At 45.2% G+C, this 22,746-nt stretch overlaps 1 protein-coding gene across 6 annotated transcripts in view; it reads left to right on the forward strand.

Moving 5' to 3' along the window:
- UIMC1 (ubiquitin interaction motif containing 1) overlaps positions 1-22,746 on the forward strand; it is a 121,993-nt gene that overhangs the window by 81,738 nt on the left and 17,509 nt on the right. The window lies entirely within an intron of this gene.

A 22,746-nucleotide genomic window follows, 5' to 3' on the forward strand; every position in this document is an offset into this window, starting at 1 on the left:
TCAGTATGATGCCTTTCCTTAGGATGTCATGCTATATTAGCCTGCATCTTGAGAAATTGTGTATGTTATGTTGTGGCATTTTTTAAAGAAATAATCTTAATTGATATGTACAATTAAAAACATATTCCATCTTGAATTCTTACAATATTTATTTTCTCCTTTCTTGCTTCCCTCCCTCCCATCCCATCTCCTTATTTGATTCATGTTATTGAGGATTTTTTAACAGCATTTCCTCTTTTCATTTCTATTTCTGTCCCCTTCTCACTACTTTATATACATATTTTGTTTACTCGTGTTAGGCTATGCACATTTCTGTTTTATTTCTCTTTTCTATATTAATTTTCATCTACTTTTTACAGAAGCCAAAGAACATTATCCAATTTAATCTTTCTATTTTCAGTTCTTATCTTCAATTATTTGACCATCTCTTTTTACAATATTTTAATAAAGGATCCCATATTTGTTCTTCTCTAATTGATTCATCCTTCAACGATGTTGTTACTTTGTCCATCTCTATTGTGTCTAATGCCTTAAGTAACCATTCATCAATGTTTGGAGCTTCAGATTCTTTCCAATGTTTTGCTAAAGTCATTCTTGCCGTTGTTATCAAATATCGTTGCCATTTTAAATTTCTTCTTCCCTCTTTATCGTCTATCATATTTAATAAGCATGTATCTGGTTCTCATTTAATTTTAATTTGATAGATTTCTTGCTTTTATATATTTCATTCCAATATCTCTTAACTTTTGGGCAAGTTTACCACATGTGATAAAAGGAATCAATTTGATTTTGACATTTCCTACAAGTACGTTCTCTATTTTTGTAGATTTTTTTCAATTCTAAATGAGGTTAGATACCATCTGTGTATCATTTTTATAAGATTTTTCTTTATATCCATACATTAAGTGAAATTCAAATAATTGCCCCAGGCTCTTTCCCATTGTTAATTGAATACTGTGTCCTATATTTTTAGTCCATTCAACCATACATGATTTTATTGTTTCTTTCTCTAATTCTAATTTTAAACACATCTTATATGTTCTTGATATGTTTCCTCTTTTATTATCATTAAGTATTTCATCCATTTCTGTTTTTTCACTTGTTATTCTGTATTGTTTAATGTCCATTCTGAATCTTTCCACCAATTGTCAATATGGAAACCACTGCAAATTTATTCCCTTCTTATTTAATTCTTTATGACTTTTCATACCTAATTTCTCATTTTCTTTTTTAGAATTCCTTTATATTTTAACCATCTTTTTACCATTAATTTTTCTTTTCTCATAAAGGCCTCATGTGAGGATGACCAATCAGGAATTTGCCAGTATATTTTTTCTTTGTATTTCTTCCAAATCCTCCATAGTGCTCTTCTTATTATATGATTGTTGAAGTCTTTATTTTGTTCTAGCTTTCCATACCAGAGATAGGCATGCCGGCCGTATCTCACATTAAATCCCGCCAAATCCAATAATTTTTCATTCTCTAGATGTATCCAGTCTTTTAACCAATCTATATAGCAGGAATGGATAATATAGCTTTAAATCTGACAATGACAGTCCTTTTTCTCTGGTATCCATTAATAATGTTCATTTGATCCTTGGTTTTTCCCCAGCCCATATGAATTTTGTCAGGTCTTTTTTCCATTCACTAAATATTGAATCACTTAAAATAATAGGGAGGTTTTGTAAGAGAAACAGTTCCAGGAAGATGGCAGAGTGATGGTCACAAACTACAGAAGTGGGTGGTAAGCGATCGTTCATGGAGCTTATAGCCAGCAAAGCATACTAATTTAGACACCAAACTGGCTAAAAAGGTCCTCCCGATAAAAGGGACTCAGATGGGCCCACAGGGTCCTCAAGATAGAAATTAATTTTGATTCTCAGAACGATCCTCAAGAACAATCTTCAGGGAGATTGGAATGGAGGTCCCTGAGAGAACAAGGGTGAACTGTGGCCGTGAACTGGGGTTGAATTACTCCAGCATAACTCTGCCGAAACCCCCCCCCCCTTTTTTTAAAGAAAGAGGATGGGGAAAGAAGACTGATATATAGTCAATAAAGTTGGGATGTAAAACAGATCCTCAACCCCAAATACTCCATTGGAGGGTGAGAAAAACTTTGAAGGGGTAGAAGAGTAGTGATTTAAAAGGTTATGAAATAAATAAGCAAATATTGACAGCAAGAAGCAGACGGAGATGAGGAAGGAGAGGAGAACCGGACGGTGATAGAGAGGAAAGAGAACAGAGGTCAAGAAGCAGACAGTGATGGAGAAGGAGAGGAGGAGAAGAGGACAGTGGATGAAGATGAGAAACAGACGGTGACAGAGAAGGAGAGAAAGACAGCAAACTAGGATGAGAAGCAGGTGGTGATGCCGAAGGAGAGGATGACGAGGATGCGAAGCAGACAGAGACGGAGAGGGAGAGGGGGAATAGCAGACATGGATGAGAAGCAGACGGTGACGGAGAGGAGAACAGTGGACGAAGCAGATGGTAATGGAGAGGGAGAGGAGGATAGCGGACGAGGACGAGAAGCAGACGGTGACGGAGAAGAAGGGAAAAAATAATAAAGGGGACATAATACATATCGAACAAAGTACATTTGAAGTCAGCGTTTTCAAGGTCATTGAACAAGCGAACATAAAAAAGTGATCTTAGCGGAAGTAAAGTGACAATATTTAACGAGAGGTAAAGGTAAATGGGAAAGAAAGTTTGGGACTAGAGAAACAGCAACACTTATTGACTACTTGGCCACACTACAACAAGATAAAGTCAAGTGAACAGAATTGAATAGACTGGATCATATGAGCTAATTAGTATATATTGAAATAAAATAAATTGAATCTGGTTTGGACTTTGATATAGATTTAAATATTTAGATTTTGGCTTAAATCCTGATACAAAATTATATACAGTGTGCCCGCGTCATATGCGGCTTCCAGCATATGCTGGAAGCTGTGCCAGAAAAAAAGCCTCACGCACCCCAGAAGAAGTAATGGGGTGTGTGACCGTGGCCCGCGGATGGCACCACACAGCCGCGGCACGGGGCAGACATGAGCCCCATTATTTCCATTGGGGCTTGAGCTTACGCATATTTTCTTTTACATGGGAGGGGGGTCTGGAACGTATCCTCCAAGTAAAGAAAGGGTTCACCGTATAGGAAAATAATAACTTTTATTGTATAGGAATAACTGTATAGGAATTTAATACAGATCAGTGAAATAGAAGGGGATTAATCACTTTTTGGTAAATTCGCTTGGGAGGTAACTTGACTGGTGTAATCTGAAACATTGATTTTCTCTATAGAAATGTATAGTAATTTAGTTATATTGTTATTATTTAATCAGTTGGAATAAATTAGATTAATTGGTTAAAACAATTAAGAAGTGGACAAAATGTTAATGACAACAAGAGAAAAAAAAGAAAATTTTACAGTTATCAGAACAGAAACAAATGATAATGAGAAAACCTACCATTGAACTGAAAATGTCTGACCTGAATTTGAAAATTCTAGAAGCCATTCAAAAATAGAAATAAATATAATTCAAGAAATAAAAGATTAAAGGAATGAGATAAGACAAGATTTTAAAGAAGAAATGGAGGAATTGAAAGAAACAATGAACGGAATATCAGACGAAGTCAAAGATTTAAATAAGAAAATTGGAGATTTGGAAAACAGAGCAACAGAGGTGGAAAAAGTGACAAGAAACCTTACACAAGTGCAAGATCAAGAAAATGAACTTAGCAGAATGCGAAAGATCAAAGAAAGAAAGATGTGTATAAAAATAAGAGGCCTAAAAGAACAATATAATGAAAACTTATATGAAAATATTATTCCTGCCTTTGCGAACTTAATTGAATGTTCAAAAGAATACCTGAATATGGATGTAGTTAAAAAAATTTGTATAAATTCTACAGCAGCCAGAAATAAGACATTGTCTCTATTTTATTAGGAAAAGAATAAAGGATAAAATAATTAAAGCGAGCTATGAAAAGAAGGTGCTGATAAATGAAACAGAAATCATGCTGTTTAAAGACGTGCCAGCTGAAGTATTGCGTAAAAGGCCAGATTACGTAACACTTACTAAAATGCTTCAAACGAGAAATATAAAATATAGGTGGAAAACATTGGAAGGTGTCTCTTTTATCTGGTGACAGAGACAATATAAAATAGACTCAGTTGACAAAACGAGCATTTTCTACAGTAGTTGGTTTAGAGAAGAAGAAGAAGAAAGCAAAGAAAGGAAAAAAGACAAACAAAATGACATGGAAAATAACAAAAAAGAAGAGAAGGAAAAGGGAGAGAAGAAGAAATTGGAAGAGGATTTACAACAAGAAACAGAAGAAGATGTATTAATTGGAGAGGTTGGAAGAGAAAGATACAACAGACAATTAGAGAACGAGTGTGAAGAAGAGGATATAGAAGGAAAAAACGAAGAAGAAAAGACAAATTAGTGAAAACTAAAGAAGAAAAATGAGGTTCCTGTCCTGGAAAGTAAAGAGTATGAACTCCCCGTATAAAAGAAAACAAATATTTCATGTCCTAGAAAAAGAAAAAACAGAAATTGCTTGTATTCAGGAGACACAAATAAGGAGACAAGAGACAAGTACGGATCAGGAACAGCCGTGGGCAGAGGTGATTCACACCTGTGCTCTGTCATGGACGGACCATTTCCTGGTTAAAGTGAGACTGAAGGCCACTACCCATATCCACCTCAGGGGTAGAGGACTTATTAGAATGGTCTGCCCTTGAAGGCTGATGGAACTGGTTAAGTTCCAGGAAGCCCTAGAGGGTTTCATGACTGGGAACGACTGTGACCCTGTTGATGCCCTGGTTGATACCTGGAATAACGATCTTACCAGGGCTATAGACAGTATCGCTCCTGAGCTTCCTTTCCATCCCACTTCGAATAAAAAACCATGGTACACTGGAAATCTTTGGAAAATGAAGCGGACTGCGCAACTACTAGAATGCCGCTGGTGGAAACATCAATGCTTACATGACAAGACACGCCATAGAGACTTCTTGGATCTCTATGGAGTTGCAATAGATGCAGCAAAGAACTTGTTTTGTGCTGCATGTATTGCGTCTGCAAGGTCTCGCCCAGCAGAGCTGTTCAAGGTGGTTACAGAATTAACCGATTTATCTTCCATCCCAAGCCAGCTGTTAGAACCAACTGAAGCCTGCTGTGACGCTTTTAATGACTTTTTTTGCAGATAAAATCTCTCAGATAAGAGCTGATCTAGAAGCCAGCACTTTGACAGTAACAATTAGAGAAATGTCCACAGACTCCACGGACTGTATTAAACTGGATCAATTTGAGTTTGTAAATACTGATGAAGTGGACAAGCTTCTTGGAAAGGTAAGGAGGACAATGTGGCCTCTCGATCCTTGCCCGTCATGGTTGACCACCCAGGGTGGGGATGCTGTGAAAATATTACTACAATCTATATTCAATGCATCCTTAAGGGAGGGTAAATTTCCATCAAAATTAAAATTAGCAGTAATAATAATAATAATAATAATAATAATAATAATAATAATAATTTATTTATTTATTTAGGGCGGGTAACAACAGTCTAATAAAACAGATATACAGACAATAATAAAAATTTCCCTAATTCCCTTAACCCTCCCTCCTCCTTCTAAAATTACACATAAACATCAAGACACAATACAATATACCCAGTACAGTGTACTAGTAACTAAGGATCGACACAGGTCGAATTATTCCAAGAGATCATCAGGAGAGGTGGTGAAAGAGTGAATAGATCAGTTTGGTTAATTCAGCTGGAGGTTAGTCTGGAAAGGCCTGCTGGAAGAGATCTGTCTTTATCACCTTTTTAAACGCCTCCAAAGATGTAATATGGCAGATCTCTTCCGGCAGGTCATTCCATATTTTAGGAGCAGCAGCTGAAAAGGTCCTCTGGGAAGTCACCACCAGCCTGGTTTTCTTTGGCTGGAGTAGGACCTGAGTGTGCGGGAAGGATTGTATGGGAGGAGGCGTTCCCTCAAGTATGCTGGACCCAAGCCATGTAGGGCTTTATAGCTAATAACCAACACCATGTACAGAGCCCGGAAGCTAATAGGCAGTCAATGAAGAGATTTCAATATAGATGTAATAGGGTTGAATTTAGCTCTACTTATGACCAACCTGGCTGCCATATTCTGAATCAGTTGCAGCTTCCGAATGTGGCACAAAGGTTGCCCCATGTAGAGTGCATTACAGAAATCAAGACGAGAGGTTACCAGTGAATGTACAATCATTTCTAGGTCCCTCTGCTCCAGGTAGGGTCGCAGCTGGCGTATCAGCTGAAGCTGATAACAGGCACACCTAGCCGTCGCATCAACCTGAGAAGACAGCTGAAGCAACAAATCCAGATGTACCCCCCCAAGCTGCGGACACAGTCCTTTAAGGGAAGTGTGACCCCGTCCAGGACTGGTGAACAAATCTCCATAGCCGGTGCAGGATTTCCTATAGCGACTACCTCCGTTTTATTTGGATTCAATTTAAGTCTATTTTCCCTCATCCAATCCATTACTGACCTCAAACAGTCATTCAAAGGGGAGATGCCTTCTTTGGTCACTGAAGCAGTTGGAGACATAGAGAATCAAATTTGGGTGTCATCAGCGTATTGACAACACCCCGCCCCATGTCTCCAGATTATCTCACCCAGCAGCTTCATGTAAATGTTAAACAGCTTTGGGGACAGAATTGCGCTCTGAGGGATGCCCGACTTGAGCTCCCTCTCGTACGAATAACTGTCCCCAAGCGACACCATCAGGAATCTGTCCGAGAGGTAGGGCCGGAACCACTGCAATGCAGAGCCGCCAATTCCTAACTCTGTCAGGCATTCCAGAAGGATATCATAGTCGATGGTATCAAAGGCTGCTGAGAGGTCCAAGAACACCAACAGGGTCACACTTCCCCTGTTCATGCCCAGACGGAGATCATTGACCAAGGTGACCAAGGCAGTCCCCACTCCGTATCCTGACCTGAAGCCAGTTTAAAATGGATCAAGACTGCTTGGAGTTGGTTTGCAACTGCCCTCTCAATCACCTTGCCCAAAAACAGAAGAAGAGAAACTGGCTGGTAATTGGAGCTCTCCAGGGGATCAAGGAAAGGGTTCTTGAGTAAATGTTTAACCACAGCCAGTTTTAAGCTGGCTGGAAAATATCCTTCCTTGAAGGAGGTGTTAATTATTGATCTTAATAAAGTCAAAGTTGCCTCGCCTCCCTGGATAGCTAGCCAGGATGGGCAGGGATCAAGAGGGCAAGTGGTCTTTTTAACCTTTCTGAGCAGCTTGTCTATGTCCTCAGTACTCATAGACTGAAATTGATCCAATAAAACCTCATTAATGGAGCCACTGGACACCCCTCTTTTCGTTTCTGTACTAATACCGGCATCTAAGTCGGCCCTTATCAGAGAGATTTTATCTGTGAAGTAGTTATTAAAAGCATCGCAGCAGGCCTCCATAGGTTGTAACGGGATTCAGAGTGGAAAGAGTCTGAGTTAGCTTCCTTACCACCCTGAAAAGCTCTGCTGGACGAGACTTCGCAGACGCAATAGATACAGACTTCTTTGCTGCATCTATTGCCACTCAATAGGCTTTAAGAAAAGTCTTATGGTGTGTCTTGTTGGATAAGCGCCAGCGGCGGGGTAAGATCTTCTGTACAGTGTGTCCTCGCCTTATGCGGGGGACGCAAATTCTGCCTATGCTCGAGCCCCATTGGAAACAATGGGGCTCGTGCGTGGCGTCGCGGGTGCGCATGGGGCGCAACGGACGCGTGCGCCCATTCAATTGAATGGGACGCGCTGCCCCTTCCGCCCCGCGCGCGCACGCGCCGCGGCTTGAGCACATATGCTCAAGGCTGCGTATGGCACACCCGCGTATGGCGCGGGCGCACTGTATACCAAGTCTAAGATCTTCAGTATACCAAGGATTTCTATTAGAAGCGGGCTGGAAAGGACGCTCAGGAGCGATAGTGTCTATAGCCTTAGTAAGATTGTTGTGCCAGGTGGATACCAAGGCTTGGACAGAATCACTTAAGTCCAACCTTGACCAGGAAATGGTCCATCCATGACAGAGCGGAGGTAGAGATGACCTCCGCCCACGGATGATCCTGTTTCGAACAAAAAACGGCATTGAGGGTATGACCTGTGCAATGCACAGGCCCAGAGACAATCTGGGATAGGCTTATGTTGGTCATGGCACACATGAATTCCTGAGCTGCACCTGTTAGATCTGAAGAACTGATCTCGAGGGGGATGTTGAAATCTCCCAGGATGATAAGCCTGGGAGTTTCCAACATCAGCTCTGCTTGTGTCAGCTCAGCTAGGGAGTCTGTTAAGTAACAGGGTGGTCAGTATACCACAGAATCCCTAGACTATCCCTTGCCTTCAGGCGAAGTTACATAGCCTCGATGTGGCTTAAGTTTCGGAGAGGTATCCTCGTCAAGATAAGGTTGTTCTTATGGATTATAGCCACTCCTTCCCCCCACTGTCTTTATCCCACTGTTGCCTTTTGATAGCTTGTTTTTAATTGTTAAGTGTTTATGTATTTTTTGCTCTGTTTTGTATTTGTATATTTATACCAGGTTGTAATCCTGCCTCGATCTACCTGGGAAAGGCGGGAAAATATAAATAATTTTTTTTCTTTCTTTATTATTAAAATTCCTAAAATGGGACAGCCTTTTATAGCTGCAAGCAATAAAAAAAAAGAATGGCAATATATGTAAAAAATCAAATAACAACTAAAGAAATTACCATATTTTCTGGCGTATAAGGTGACTTTTTAAGTCTGCCTTATGCGCCAGAATTAAACCCCAGAAACAGGCGAATGGCATAGCCCCTTCCCTGCCGCCTTTTGAAAAAAAATGGTGGCGAGAGCCCAGCTGCTGAGGATCCTCTCTCAGGCCTCTAGAGAGGACCCCTCCAGCCGGCACAAGACCCCCTCAAGGGTGTCTAGGGACGCTGCCGGCAGGCGACGTGGGGAGTCGTCTTATACCCCCCTGTCGCCTTATACGACGGAAAATACGGTATAAATGATGTGGATAGAAGATACATTGGAATAGAAATCATATTGAATGGAAAGAAAACAGTAGTAGTGGGAGTATATGGACTAATGGAGAGAAAAGCAATTAAAAAAAACAAAAAATCAAGAATTAGAATATCAACATTGTATTTTCATGGGCAATTGGAACGGGGTTTTAGACCCAGCTTTAGACAGAAATGCGAAGAAAACAATAAAGGAAAAGCAAGGGAAACTCCCTGAAACGTTTTTTGAGATGTAAGATATATTTACACTAATTGACCCATGGAGACAAAAATATGAAAATATTAAAGATTATACTCCCCCCCCCCCCAAATCCTCATAATTCAGCCTCAAGAATCGATAATGTTTTTCATTTCTAAAGAACTATTTAAGGAAGTAAAAGATGCCAAAATAGTAATAAACAAAATATCAGATCACAACCAAATAATAATGGAATTATTAAATGAAGATTTAGTTAAAGATGGAAAAATTAGAAAGCAGGTTAAAGAGCAGTTAAATTTGTATTTTAATTGGCTTTGATTGGCTGCTGTTTCTCATCTTCTGATCACATCTGGCTACAGACTTGGTAAATGTCCACTGAAAAATCTTGCCTATAGCTTTGATTGACATCCCCTGCATCAGTTGCTAAAGCAAAACAGCTACTTTCTGAAGGCTTTTTCCAAATGGTCTTAGGTTGGTTGTTAGTGAAACTAGGTTTGCTTGTTACAAAAGGTTCCTCTGCGTGTGTACTCAGGTGTAACTCACATTGTATTCAGTATAGGTTACTTCCTGATAGTCTTAGGGGTGAAACAGACCAATAGCTTGGAGTGGTCCCTGGCTGCTCCAGCCCCAGTCAGCCCCTAATCTGCATGGGACACTGCAACTAGACAGCCCACTCTGAAAGCAGGCTGTCGCCGCAGCCCCGAACAGGCCACCAGCCAAGAGCAGCCTTTCCCCGCTGTCTATGCTTGGCGGCCCAAGCCCACCTGAAGCTGCATTTTTTGGCCCATCTGTTTCGGGCCTTAGGCTCCTTCAGTGCTGAAGAACAGCCCTTTAGAAGAGAAGTTGCACACATGCATCATCTTTCTGCAGCTGTTGTAATCTTTCCACCTGCAAAATGCTGGAAAATGTTCTCAGCAATCCCATTAAATACAGCTTTCAGCTGCTACTAAATGTTTACTTCTGATGACGAAACATTTTTGTATATTAATTAGCAAGAATTTCACTCAATTTCCCCCCACAAACTCACTGATGTTGTATTGAGATACTACAGGAAATCAAGTGAAAGGACTGCTAATACAGTGCCTGGCATTCTTTTTGTTTAGGTAGGGAAAGGGCACCTAATCAAGCACTGTGGACAACATTAGAAATACATCATAAGCCAGGGGACTGATGCCAATTTGCATTTTTAATGGTATGTGAATTATGTAATTGGCATAGCTTCTTTTTCTTTGAGGGCTAACATTGTCAAGCAAAGCTACAATGAATTATTAGTAGCCATTATTCCCGTTCGGAAATTGTTGCCCTGAAATATGGAAAACTTGACTTAGCATTTGAGAAATCATGGTCTATTGAGTTAGAAACTATGAAAGTTAAATACAGTGAATCTGAGATGCTTTTTACATTCCTTTTTAGGGATTTCCCCCCTTTAAGTTCTTTTGCAATTAATTCCTCAAATATCTTTCTCTTTTGCAATGAGAACTGGTAACTTTTTTTTTAAGTAAGATTTTTCTCAGAATTCTAACAAGAGTTTGCAGACTTCCTAGAAGTATCTGTTGGTCTAGTTATACAGTTGAGAAATCTTGTATATGTTTTTGGTATGTTATTTTCTGATGCATACATGCATTTATGCACTGCATGCAGCAGTACTCAGTGCTGTGTATACAATGGAAATAACTTTGAGCAAGGTACCGTAGCTTTCCTATACCTATATCTTAATAGGGACAGAGATTCCAGTTGCATAACTGAGAAAATCTTTGCTTTCAGTATGTTCAAACCACTGTAGTTTGGCCTTTGTTGCCATTTTGAAAAAGATACCTCTAAACTATGTACTATTGCTGTTATGAGAATAAATCATCTTCAGAAAAGGGTAGGCCCAGCTCCATCAGGCCTAGACAGAGAGAAGAAGAGCCCTCACTCCATCTTCCTTCATCTGGCTTCAGAGAGAGAGAAAGGTAGGCCCAGCTCCATCAGGCCTAGACATAGAGAGAAGATGAGCCCTCGCTCCAGTCTATCTTCCTTCATCCGGCCTCAGAGGGAGGGAAAAACTGCTGAACTTGATTCCTTCCCCACTGTCATTCCCTTCTCCTTTTGTGTCATGCCTTCTTAGATTGTAAGCCTAAGGGCAGGGATCTGTCTAATTAACTATCTGTAAGCTGCCCTGAGAGCCTTTGTGGCTGAAGAGCAGGGTATAAATACAATAAATATATAAATAAATGGCTAGTAATTGGACACATGCTTTGTGATTGGAGATCTTGAAAATAGGAGAAGTGAATCTGGTTTAATAATTTAGAATTTATTCCATAATAAAAAATAGAATGAAATTTATTCCTCATATCTTTTCATAATCCCCTGAGGACCTTTCCTCTTTACCATCACTTCCTGTCAGTCACCATCAACCGCCAAGCCATTTCAGTTTGAAGTGGCTAATGCTAGTACCAAATCTTTCCATGCCCTCACTAGCCCTGTGGTTACTTCTTCAATTAGAGCAGAGAGCAAAGATATATAAATACCTCTCTGATCCTTCACACAATGTTCATACATTAGCCAAATTTGACTCTCACTGGAACAGTCTGGGGATGAGGTAGTGGTGGGCTTTGTAGCAAGCATGAGCTCTGTCACCAGGCAGACGGGCTTTAGTCTCATCACCAGGAAAATGGCTAAATGATAACAGCTGTCTGGTAGCATACAAGGGTTCATTTGTATTTAGTAGGGTTTATGCAGCTGGGAATGGAATGGAGAAGGACAGGTTACTCACCTGTAATGGTATTTCTTCGAGCGGTCATCTGCGAATTCATACAAATGGGTTTTACTGCGCCTGCGCAGTGCTGCTCAGAAACCTCTAGAATCACTGGGCAAAGTACACTTTGCAACATATAGAAACTTTTTGGCGGTAACCCCGCCCCCCTCCTATAAAGCCCCAGTTCCCGCTCTTTTCCCCAGTTCCAAATTTTTCCGCCAAGTAGGCGATGTCAACAGAGCCAATCGAGCAGGACACCGAGGGGAGGATGGGCGGGATTTGTATGAATTCGCAGATGACCACTCGAAGAAATACCATTACAGGTGAGTAACCTGTCCTTCTTCTTCGTGGTCTCTGCGAATCATACAAATGGGTTTAGACTGCCAAGCTTAGGTCATGGCGGAGGGAGTGTCCTGAAACCAAGCTAGGTTAAGCAATGTGTTTTATTGAACAATAAACCTCAAACCAGTCCAAACATGTGTCAGTTACCTTAGTTACCTGAGAGATACTCTACATTATCTACAAGGCAACACAACATCCAAGGCAGGAGAAAACGAACCCTGGATGACAAGGTAAAATGTGTACAACTGTATAAGAACAGTATCATAACATAGATTAGACAGCAGCCTGGTTAATGTAAACCTGAAACCAACACTGCCCTCCCAAAGGCTGCATCCCTCTTAGACCTGGTGTCCAGCCTGTAGTGTTTAATAAAAGTCAAAGGCTGGGACCAAGTCGCAGCCTTACACACATCCTCTAAAGAAACTCCTGCAAGAAAGGCAGAGGATGCCGCAACCGCCCTGGTCGCATGCGAGCGTACCCTGGCCGGAGCCTGCTTGCCCAAGAGTTCATAACAGAGGTGTATAGTGTTTGCCACCCACTTTGACAATCTCTGAGATGATACTGGTAGTCCCTTCCTCGGCTCCGAATAACATTGGAATAGTCTCTTGGAGCGGCTCGAACCCGCAGTCCTGTCCAAGTAGAAAGCCAAGGCTCGCCGAACGTCCAGCATATGTAAGCTGCGTTCTTCGGCCGTGGACGGGTTCGAGGCTAAGGAGGGCAAAACAATGTCCTGGCATGTGTGAAAAAATGAAACCACCTTAGGGAGGAAGGTGATATCCGTCCGGAGCACCACCTTGTCCCTATGGAACCGAAGGTAGGGCTCATCCCTCCGTAAAGCACATAGTTCACCCGCCCGGCGGGCAGAAGTTATAGCCACCAGGAATACAGTCTTCCAAGTCAATAGTCTCAAGTCTGTTGTGGCCAAGGGTTCAAAGGGCTTGGATTGGAGAGCAGACAGTACCAGATCCAAGCTCCAGGCCGGGGCAGGAGCTGAGACCTGGGGATGAAGGTTGTTGCAGCCCTTTAGGAAGTTCTTAACAAGGGGGTCCTTGAAAAAAGAGGGCAGACCATTGTATTGGAAGTGAGCACAAATAGATGAGTGATAGACCTTAATGGACGAGAGGCAGAGCCCCGCATCCACTAAAGACATTAGGAATTCCAGTACCACCGGTACCGTGACACCATCCGGTGGCAGGGCTCTCTCTTCAAGAAAGTGCAGAAATCTCCTCCACTTGGAGGCGTAAGACTTCTGGGTAGCCGGCTTGCGTGCGGCGCGAATTACCCTCTGTACCGAGGGTGGGAGTGACATCAGCTGCGGAGCCTCCATGCCACCATCGGTAGCGAGTCGATGTCTGGATGCCGAACTCTCCCTTCCTGGAGAGTGAGGACATCTGGCTGCGACTCCAACCGGAGGAACTCGTCGTTGGAGAGGTGGATCAGCAACGGAAACCACGGCTGTCTCGGCCACCACGGCGTGATGAGGATCGCATCGACATGGTCCCTCAACATCTTGGAGATTACCCTGGTGAGGAGGGGAAACGGGGGAAAGGCGTACAACGTCTCTCCGGACCAATCAAAGGCGAAGGCGTCTCCGAGAGATCTCTCGTGGTGCCTTCGAGAGCAGAACTGGGGGCAATGACTGTTGGAGGCCATCGCGAACAGGTCGATCCGAGGAGCTCCCCACCGACGGAATAAGTCGCTGACTGTCTCCGGGTGCAACCTCCACTTGTGGCAGGTTGAGGAGGCCCTGCTGAGCTGGTCCGCTAGCGTGTTGTCGTCCCCCGGGAGATGAATCGCCTGTAGTAGGATGTGCCTCTGGATGCACCAGTCCCAGATTCTCAGGGTGATCTCCAGGAGCGTCCTCGACTTGGTGCCTCCTTGTTTGTTTAGATAGTACATCACGGTGTTGTTGTCCGTTCTGAGAAGGACCACCTTGTCCGTGACGCTGGATTAGAAGGCTCTCAGCGCCTTCTCCACCGCCAACATCTCCAGTGCGTTGATGTGGAGAAGACACTCTTGTCGGGACCACCTCTCCCTTACAGACAGGTCCAGAAGATGGGCGCCCCAGCCCTCCATCGACGCATCCGTCGTTAGGGTCAGCTGTGGTTGGGGCTTGGCGAAAGGCATGCCGACGCAGACGTTGTGGGAGTCTAACCACCACAGAAGAGAGGCGGCGACGGGTCTCGGTACGGTAAGCCATTTGTTTGGAGAGTCCGACATGGGGTTGAAGACTGACAGGAACCAGGCCTGAAGTGGCCTCAGTCGTAGTCTCGCCCAAGGAGTCACGAAAGTTGTGGATGCCATGTGCCCTAAAGCCACTTGGACGTCTCTCGCCCTCACTCTCCTGTGGAGCCGTACGGCGTTCACCGCAGCCAACAAGGTCAAGAATCGGTCTTGAGGCAGAAACGCGGTGCATTCTTCCGAGTCTAGAATGGCGCCGATGAAGCGGACCTGCTTGGATGGTGTCAGGGAAGATTTCTGTAGGTTGACCACCAGTCCTAGATCTGAGAGGAGGAGCAGAGTGAAGTGGACGGCATCCTGAAGCTCTTCTCGGGAGGGGGCTGCCAGCAGCCAATCGTCCAGGTACGGGAAGACTCTGATGCCCTTGCGGTGAAGGAATGCCACAACCGGTGCCATGCACTTCGTGAACACCCTTGGAGCGGTGGCCAAACCAAACGGCAGGACGTTGTAGTAATAGGCGTCGGAGCCGATGGCGAAGGCGAGGAATCTCCTGTGGGAGTCTCGAATCCCTATGTGGAAATAAGCGTCCTTGAGGTCCACTGTGGCAAACCAGAAGTCCTGGTGAAGCAATGGTAAGACAAAAGCCAAAGTTACCATTCAAAAACGTCGGTACTTAAGAAAAAGATTAAGATGTCTTAAGTCCAAGATAGGTCTAATCCCACCATCCGACTTCGGTACCGTGAAGTACCTTGAGAAGAAGGATCTAGACAACAGTTCGGGTGGGACCGGTGAAATTGCCCCTTTTTGGAGCAGAGAGCGCACTTCGTCGAGAAGGGTGTCCGAGGGGACTGTGGAAATAAAAGCTCTGGTGGGCGGGAGCTCTTCGAACTCGAGGGTATAGCCCCTGCGGACGATGTTTAAGACCCAGGAGTCGGAAGTAATGGAGGCCCAGATGGTGAGATAGGGCCTCAGAATGTCTAAAAAGAACGGAGTGGGATGGACGAAGTGCGCTAGGGATCTTCATGCCCTCTTCTTGGCCTGATCGAAGTCCTGCCGGCGGCTCTTACGGTACCGGGCAGGCTGGTTGCTGCGGCCAGATGAGGAAGAAGACTGGGAAGGATCCCTCTGACGCTGGCCCTGTTGGTTGAATTGACGGTCCTGGTAGAAGGACCTCTGGGACTGACCTTGGTGGTGTTGCCACAGGCGTGAGCGTCTGCGGAACGGAGAGGGCGCCGGGGCCGACATGCCATGCTTTCTCGCGGCCGCTTTCATTCTGAACTTTCTGTTCAGTTTGTCATCTGTCTCCGCATGGAACAGCCCAGAGTCGTCAATCGGCATATCCTCAATGGTGGCCCGAACGTTGGGGTTCAAATCAGAGGCATGGAGCCATGCGTGACGCCGCAAAGCGATCGAAGCTGCCATTGCTCTACCGGAGCACTCCACGATGTTCCTTGAGGCCGTAATTAACCAGCTGCCAATGGAATGGGTCTCGTCCCTAATCTCAGTCAGAGTGCGCTGTACTTCATCCGGGATAACCGGGGAAATGCCCTCCATAAGCGTCTGAATATATGCGCCCATACAGGCAGCATAGTTAGTGGCCTTGACCACCAAAGCGGCCGCCGAGTAGGATTTCTTGGCCAAGGCATCGATTTTCTTGGCCTCTTTATCAAGGGGTGAAGAGGCCTGACGCTGGATGGCAGTCTGCTGGGCTCCCTCAACAATTGCAGAGTTCTGGCGAGGGTGAGAGGCCAACCATGGGGCGACCGGAGAAGCCAGCCTGTAAAGGGACTCTATTTTTCGGGGCGGACCCAGAAGGGAAGAGGGGGCATCCCAGGAGCGCTTGACTAGGGTCTCTAATGAAGGCAGGAGTGGTATGGCGGGAGGCGTCGGAACGCGGCCGTGAACACGTCTTTCCACCGGGTCCTTGGCGGTCTCGTCAGGGTAGGCCAACTCTATATCAAGGGCACGGGACATCTTTATGACGTGCTCACTAAACGACCTCACGTCGTCAGTCGGTGAGGTCGGTTCCGGATGATGAAGCCCCTGTGGGGAATCCTGCAGAAGGTCCCCTTCGTCGGAGGAACGATCAGACTCGGGGAGGGGGTCCGGTTCAGAGTCGGAAGCCAGCAGGTCAACTGTGACTCTGGGCACAGGGCGTTCAGCCGGGCGGTGGGTAGACGGAGCCTGAGTTGACTTAGAAGAGATGGCTACATCTTGACGCCTATCCTCTCGGTGCCGGTCCCGTGTGGAGGGGAACTTGAGCATGGCTACATCTCTCGGTACCGCCATATAGTACCGGTCGGTCTCGGAATCGTAAAAGTAGGAATCGTCGTCGAGGTCACGGACCGGTGAACATGGCAGGGGGGTGGGCGATCTCCTCCGCTGCATTCGAGCGTCTACCTCCCTCGGGTGCGAGGCCTGAGTCGTTGACTCCGAAAGGCAAGGGGCAGAAGGCACGCCCTCTGTGGCCGAAACGCTGGGGCGGTCGTCTCGAGATGAATGGTGACGCCTATCCACGCCTTGAGAAGAGTGACGGCGCCTGCCTCCGTCAGATGTGGCCCTTGGTGATGGAGACCGGGACCTGGACTGGTCACGCTGAGGGACAGCCTTGGCAGGTGGAGTCGACCTGGCCTTCTTGGATGTCACGACGTCCGAGGTCGAAGCGGAGGAGGGTCTCTTCTTGGTAGACCTCGGCTCCCGCGGGGCGTCGAGTGGGAAGAAGGGAATAGGGAGCTCCGAGACCCTAGATCCCGACTTCGACTTGTCCCTCTTGGTGTCAGCTCCCGATTTAGCAGCCTCAGAGCCCTCCGGCTTAGAAGACTTGGAATGAGCCTTAGAATGCCTGGATGCGTCCTTGGACTTCTTCGGGCTTGAAGATGAAGTCGAAGCCGCTGTGGACGCCTTATGATCTGAAGGTCCTCGCTTCGAAGTAGGCGCTCCAGAGGCATGGTCCCCACGGGCTGGTGAGGCAGGGACAGGCACCGCAGACCCCGATCCCCGGGGGTTTTTGGCGGGCTTGGAGGAGGCACTGGGTTGGGCAGAACCACGGGCCACATCAGAGATCAAACTGGGCTCCCTAGAGCCCTGGCCTGGAGTGGCCAATGTTGGCGGAGCGCTGGCCGGGCTGTTGCGCGAGGAGACGGGAGGCAACGCAACCGAGGCAGAAGGTGCTGAAGAAGGACGAGGGTCCACCTCCCGGATCTTCCCTTGGGCAATCGCGGATGTCAGTCGCGACTCCCTATTTTTCCTGGCCTGGGAGGACATGGATTTACATAATGGGCAAGCCTTCGCATCATGGTCTCTTCCCAGACACAGGAGGCAGGATGAGTGTGGGTCTTGGACCGGGACTTTACCCCCACAGACCTCACACTTCTTGAACGGCGGAGACATACTTGCCAAATGCCGAAAACGAGGGAGATCCAAATCGAAGTCGAACAGTCCAGTGGTCAAATAGCCGGGGAAATAGAGAAGCCAAATCCAAAAACAGTCCGAAGTCCGAAAAAACCAGTGATCCAAAACGAGCAAAAACAGCGCGGTTCCAAACAGCAGCCAAACGCGGCGGAAAAAAGGAACTGGGGAAAAGAGCGGGAACCGGGGCTTTATAGGAGGGGGGCGGGGTTACCGCCAAAAAGTTTCTATATGTTGCAAAGTGTACTTTGCCCAGTGATTCTAGAGGTTTCCGAGCAGCACTGCGCAGGCGCAGTAAAACCCATTTGTATGATTCGCAGAGACCACGAAGAAGAAGTAAATTTACTGATAGCAACCTGCTTGTTCCCATAGAGGTTAGGTTGGGAGATGGTCACATCTGCGCGCACTTCATCCTTGGTTTCATTTGCATCATGTAAAACCTGAGAGTCATATCCTCCATGAGTTTCAGAATCATAGAATCATAGAGTTGGAAGAGACCACAAGGGCCATCCAATCCAACTCCCTGCCATGCAGAAGATCTCAAAGCATCCCCGACAGATGGACATCCATCCTCTGTTTAAAGACCGCCAAGAAAGGTGACTCCACTACACTCCGAGGGAGTGTGTTCCACTGTCGAACAGCCCTTACTGTCAGGAAGTTCCTCCTAATGCTGAGGTGGAATCTCTTTTCCTGTAGCTTGCATCCATTGTTCCAGGTCCTGTTCTCTGGAGCAAGAGAAAACAAGCTTGCTCCCTCCTCAATATGACATCCCTTTAAGTATTTAAAAAGGGCAATCATATCACCTCTTAACCTTCTCTTTTCCAGGCTAAACATCCTCAGCTCCCTAAGTTGTTCCTCATAGGGCATGGCTTCCAGACCCTTCACCATTTTAGTTGCCCTCCTTTGGACATGCTCCAGTTTCTCCGCATCCTTTTTGAATTGTGGTGCCCAGAACTGGACACAGTATTCCAGGTGAGGCCTGACCAAAGCAGAATAGGGTGGCACTATTACTTCTCTTGATCTAGACACTATACTTCTATTGATGTAGCCTAAAATCGCATTGGCCTTTTTAGCTGCTGCATCACACTGTTGACTCACGTTCAACGTGATCTATTTGGACTCCAAGATCCCTTTCACACGTAGTCTCGTTCAGCCAGGGGTCCCCTGACCTATATCTGTGCGTTTCACATTTCCGCCCTAAGTGTAGTACCTTATATTTCTCCGTGTTGAATTTCATTTTGTTAGCTTTGACCCAACTTTCTAATCTGTTCAGGTCATTTTGAATTTTGATCCTGTACTCTGGGGTATTAGTTACTCCTCCTAATTTGGTGTCATCTGCAAATTTGATAAGTATGCTCCCAAGTCTGTCATCCAAGTCATTGATAAAGATGTTGAATAGCACTGGGCCCAGGACAGAACCCTGTGGCACCCCACTGGTCATCTCTCTCCAGGATGAAAAGGAGCGATTGTTGAGCGCCATTTGGGTTCAGCCAACCAATTACAACCAATTTTGGCTGGGTATGCATCCCAACTCAAGAACCCCAACCAACCACAGGAGTTTGGCATGTTGGCAGTGGATAGTTTGGGTATGATCAGTTACTTAGGGATTTGGTTCTGTCCCTTGCTGTGAGAGGGAAAAGGGCCCCATCAGCTAAAATACTGGAATGTGTTTTGTGGCATAGACTTCTTGTTTAATAATTTACCACTCCTAAGGCATAGCTTATATCAGTGATATGCAATGTTTTGGTACAAAGTGAAATTTTGCTGGGGCCTAGAATTACAGCCCATTCCACCTCAAAACAGCTTTCCTATCTCTACTACACCTTCATAATTTTCTATTGAATCAGTATACCAAATACTAAAATTGCTGCAACACGTTTGAGTGGTGTGTTTCTGAATGCCTATGTTGTGTATCCTCAGCACTTTACTAGTTTCTTCAGAACTGTGTTTATATTTTGTCTCTGTGATCAGGGCAGCAGTGCAGTATGGAAGGAAATAAAAACTCTTTACACCATCCTCCTTCTTGATCTTCAAGGAGACTGCTGTAGTTCTCCCTTACTGTTGGTTTAAGGGTCAGTGATCCACTGTCAGGACTTCTTAATTGGATTTACTCTGAAGGTCTGTGGCACTATAAACTCTTAACATCTTTCAGTATTTTTTCTTACAAAGGAACCTCTGACTTGCCTGATGATGACTGCTCTCTTACTGCCTACTGTAACATTGCTGGTTCTTGTTTGAGCTGGTAACATGAAGACACTCTTTCAGCTTGGATGGTACTTAGGGCCATTCACCCCCTTCCTCCCCCCCAGGTCAGGTGTGGGTCATGATGTGTGCACATAATATGGCTGGACGTGCCCATGGGGCTGATGTGTTGAAGCTGTTCAGAAATTTTAGATCAGACTGACCTGTGTCTTCTCTGAATACAAGACTGATTGGAGTCTGTCTTGTCAGGATTTGAAGGGTTAAAACACAGCACACAGGGAAATGCTTGATATGTGTGTGTGTGTTTGGCCATGAGCATTCAGCACAGTGGCAAGGCTGATCATCCACAGCTGATGCTCATTGGGCCAAGGACACTTCAATGTCCAAGCGCACGTAGCCATGGATGATAAAACATGTGTCTGGATTGCAGAGGAGACACATGGCATGGCTACACACCTGAACTCACTGGGTTTGGGAGACCACATGGTCTGGAGTCTATATAAACCCAGGGGTTGCAAGGGTGTGGTGTGGGTTTGAAGTAGGAGTTGGATTGGTATGTTGTGGAGTTTGAGATATCTAGGCCTGTTACAGACAGGCCAAAATAAAGCTGCTTCGAGTCACTTTGGAGATATGGTATTTCAATGATACATGAGTCCTAAGAGTCTGGAAGCTGCACCAAAGCTGCACTCCAGTCCTTAGGACTGGAGCGTGGCTTTGGTGCGGCTTTTGGACTCTTAGGATGCATGCATCATTGAAATACCATACCTCTAAAGTGACTCGAAGCAGCTTTATTTTGGCCTGTCTGTAACAGGCCCTAGTTTTGTATTATAGCACTGTGAATAAAGAGCACTTTGGGGACTTTTGTTTCTCTGGTGGTTCATCAGAAGAAGCTACAGCATCGGTTTGCTGTGTGTCCCTGGAGGTTCCTGCATTGCTGCAGTTCCTGGAAGACATCCAGTTGCTGTCATCCCAATTGGACTCTGGGAGCCATACTTCGGCTTCTGGAAATTTGCCAGCTCTGCTCCAAGGGTCTGGCTTAACCCCAGGACTCGTTTGAGTTGCTGACAAGGGTTGTTGGACCCCAGCAGTTGCGCTGACATGTCTCTCAGAACAGACACAACTACCTGAGCAGTGTGGTAACTTGTCAAGCCTGGAGGAAAACTGTAAAGCAAACAGCCAAGCAAATACATGAGGTTGGTCCACCTGAGAGTCTATGCCTGGGCAAACTACTATTCAGATTGAGGAGCCAGTCCAGAGACAGGCACTTTATAAGGCCAGCTGGTTCCTTAATGGTCTGTTGTGTTACCAAATCCCTGCTGAGCTAACAGCTGCAGTAACATCCTCTGATGGCTGTGCCATGCAGAAAGATGAAGTGTCCTCCACCATAAGAAGGAAGTAGGTGGCAATAGTGCAGCAGTCTGCAAATCAGCAGAGTAGAAAGTACTTGGGTCACTAACGTATGACATCCCTTAGTCCTTTGCACAAGTGTCAGAATGAGATCCTAAGTAAAGAGGGTTTTAGTTTCCCTTTTGCAAAAGGTAGGACTGTTAACTTCCAGAGTCATAGCTTGTGTCATAGAATCATAGAATCGTAGAGTTGGAAGAGGCCGCAAGGGCCATCCAGTCCAACCCCCTGCCATGCAGGAAATCACAATCAAAGCATTCCCAACAGATGGCCATCCAGCCTCTGTTTGAAGACCTCTAAGGAAGGAGACTCCACTACACTCCGAGGGAGTTTGTTCCACTGTTGAACAGCCCTTACTGTCAGGAAGTTCCTCCTAATGTTGAGGTGGAATCTCTTTTCCTGCAGCTTGCATCCATTGCTCCGGGTCCTAGTCTCTGGAGCAGCAGAAACAAGCTTGCTCCCTCCTCAATATGACATCCCTTCAAATATTTAAACAGGGCTATCATATCACCTCTTAACCTTCTTGTCATGCCTCCAGAGCATCTTTGATGCTCTTGAGACATATATTTAGTTAAGATTATATTAGGTTTTCTGTGTATTAGTTTAAGAGGGGAAATACAGATCTATAGCTTTAAGAAAGACAAGGATTGTGGGAAATCCCAGGGTCTTATACTGTCTCCCTCTAGTTAGTATCAGTTGTGTAGTAAGATTTCAGCCAAGTCAGGCCTGGAGAGAGTATTTTCCTTTGACAAAGATAAGTCCACAAAAGAAGAAAGATAGTCCTCAGAAGAAGAAAGATAGAATCCACCAAAGAGAGAACAAGGTATTTAGGAAGGACTATTGAGAGAGAACAGATCAGTTTCATGTTATTTGTGTTTGTAACCAGTAAAACCTTTGAAAACTTAAGAAATTTGTGGACAAGTGTTTTGTTCAGGCTGTGTTCCTGAGTGCCAGAGGCCTTACTACACCTAAAGTCCATAGCATTGCTCTTGGGACAAAACACTTCTCTTCTCCAGGCTAAACATCCCCAGCTCCCTAAGTCGTTCCTCATAGGGCATGGATTCCAGACCTTTCACCATTTTAGTCGCTCTCCTTTGGACACGCTCCAGTTTCTCAATGTCCTTTTTTAATTGTGGTGCCCAGAACTGGACACAGTATTCCAGGTGGGGCCTGACCAAAGCAGAATAGAGTGGCACTATTACTTCCCTGGATCTAGACAC

This window comes from Sceloporus occidentalis, unplaced genomic scaffold (assembly GCF_023333645.1).
Source record: "Sceloporus occidentalis isolate IW3139 unplaced genomic scaffold, rSceOcc1.0.p SCAF_1, whole genome shotgun sequence".
Classification (NCBI taxonomy): Eukaryota; Metazoa; Chordata; class Lepidosauria; order Squamata; family Phrynosomatidae; genus Sceloporus; species Sceloporus occidentalis.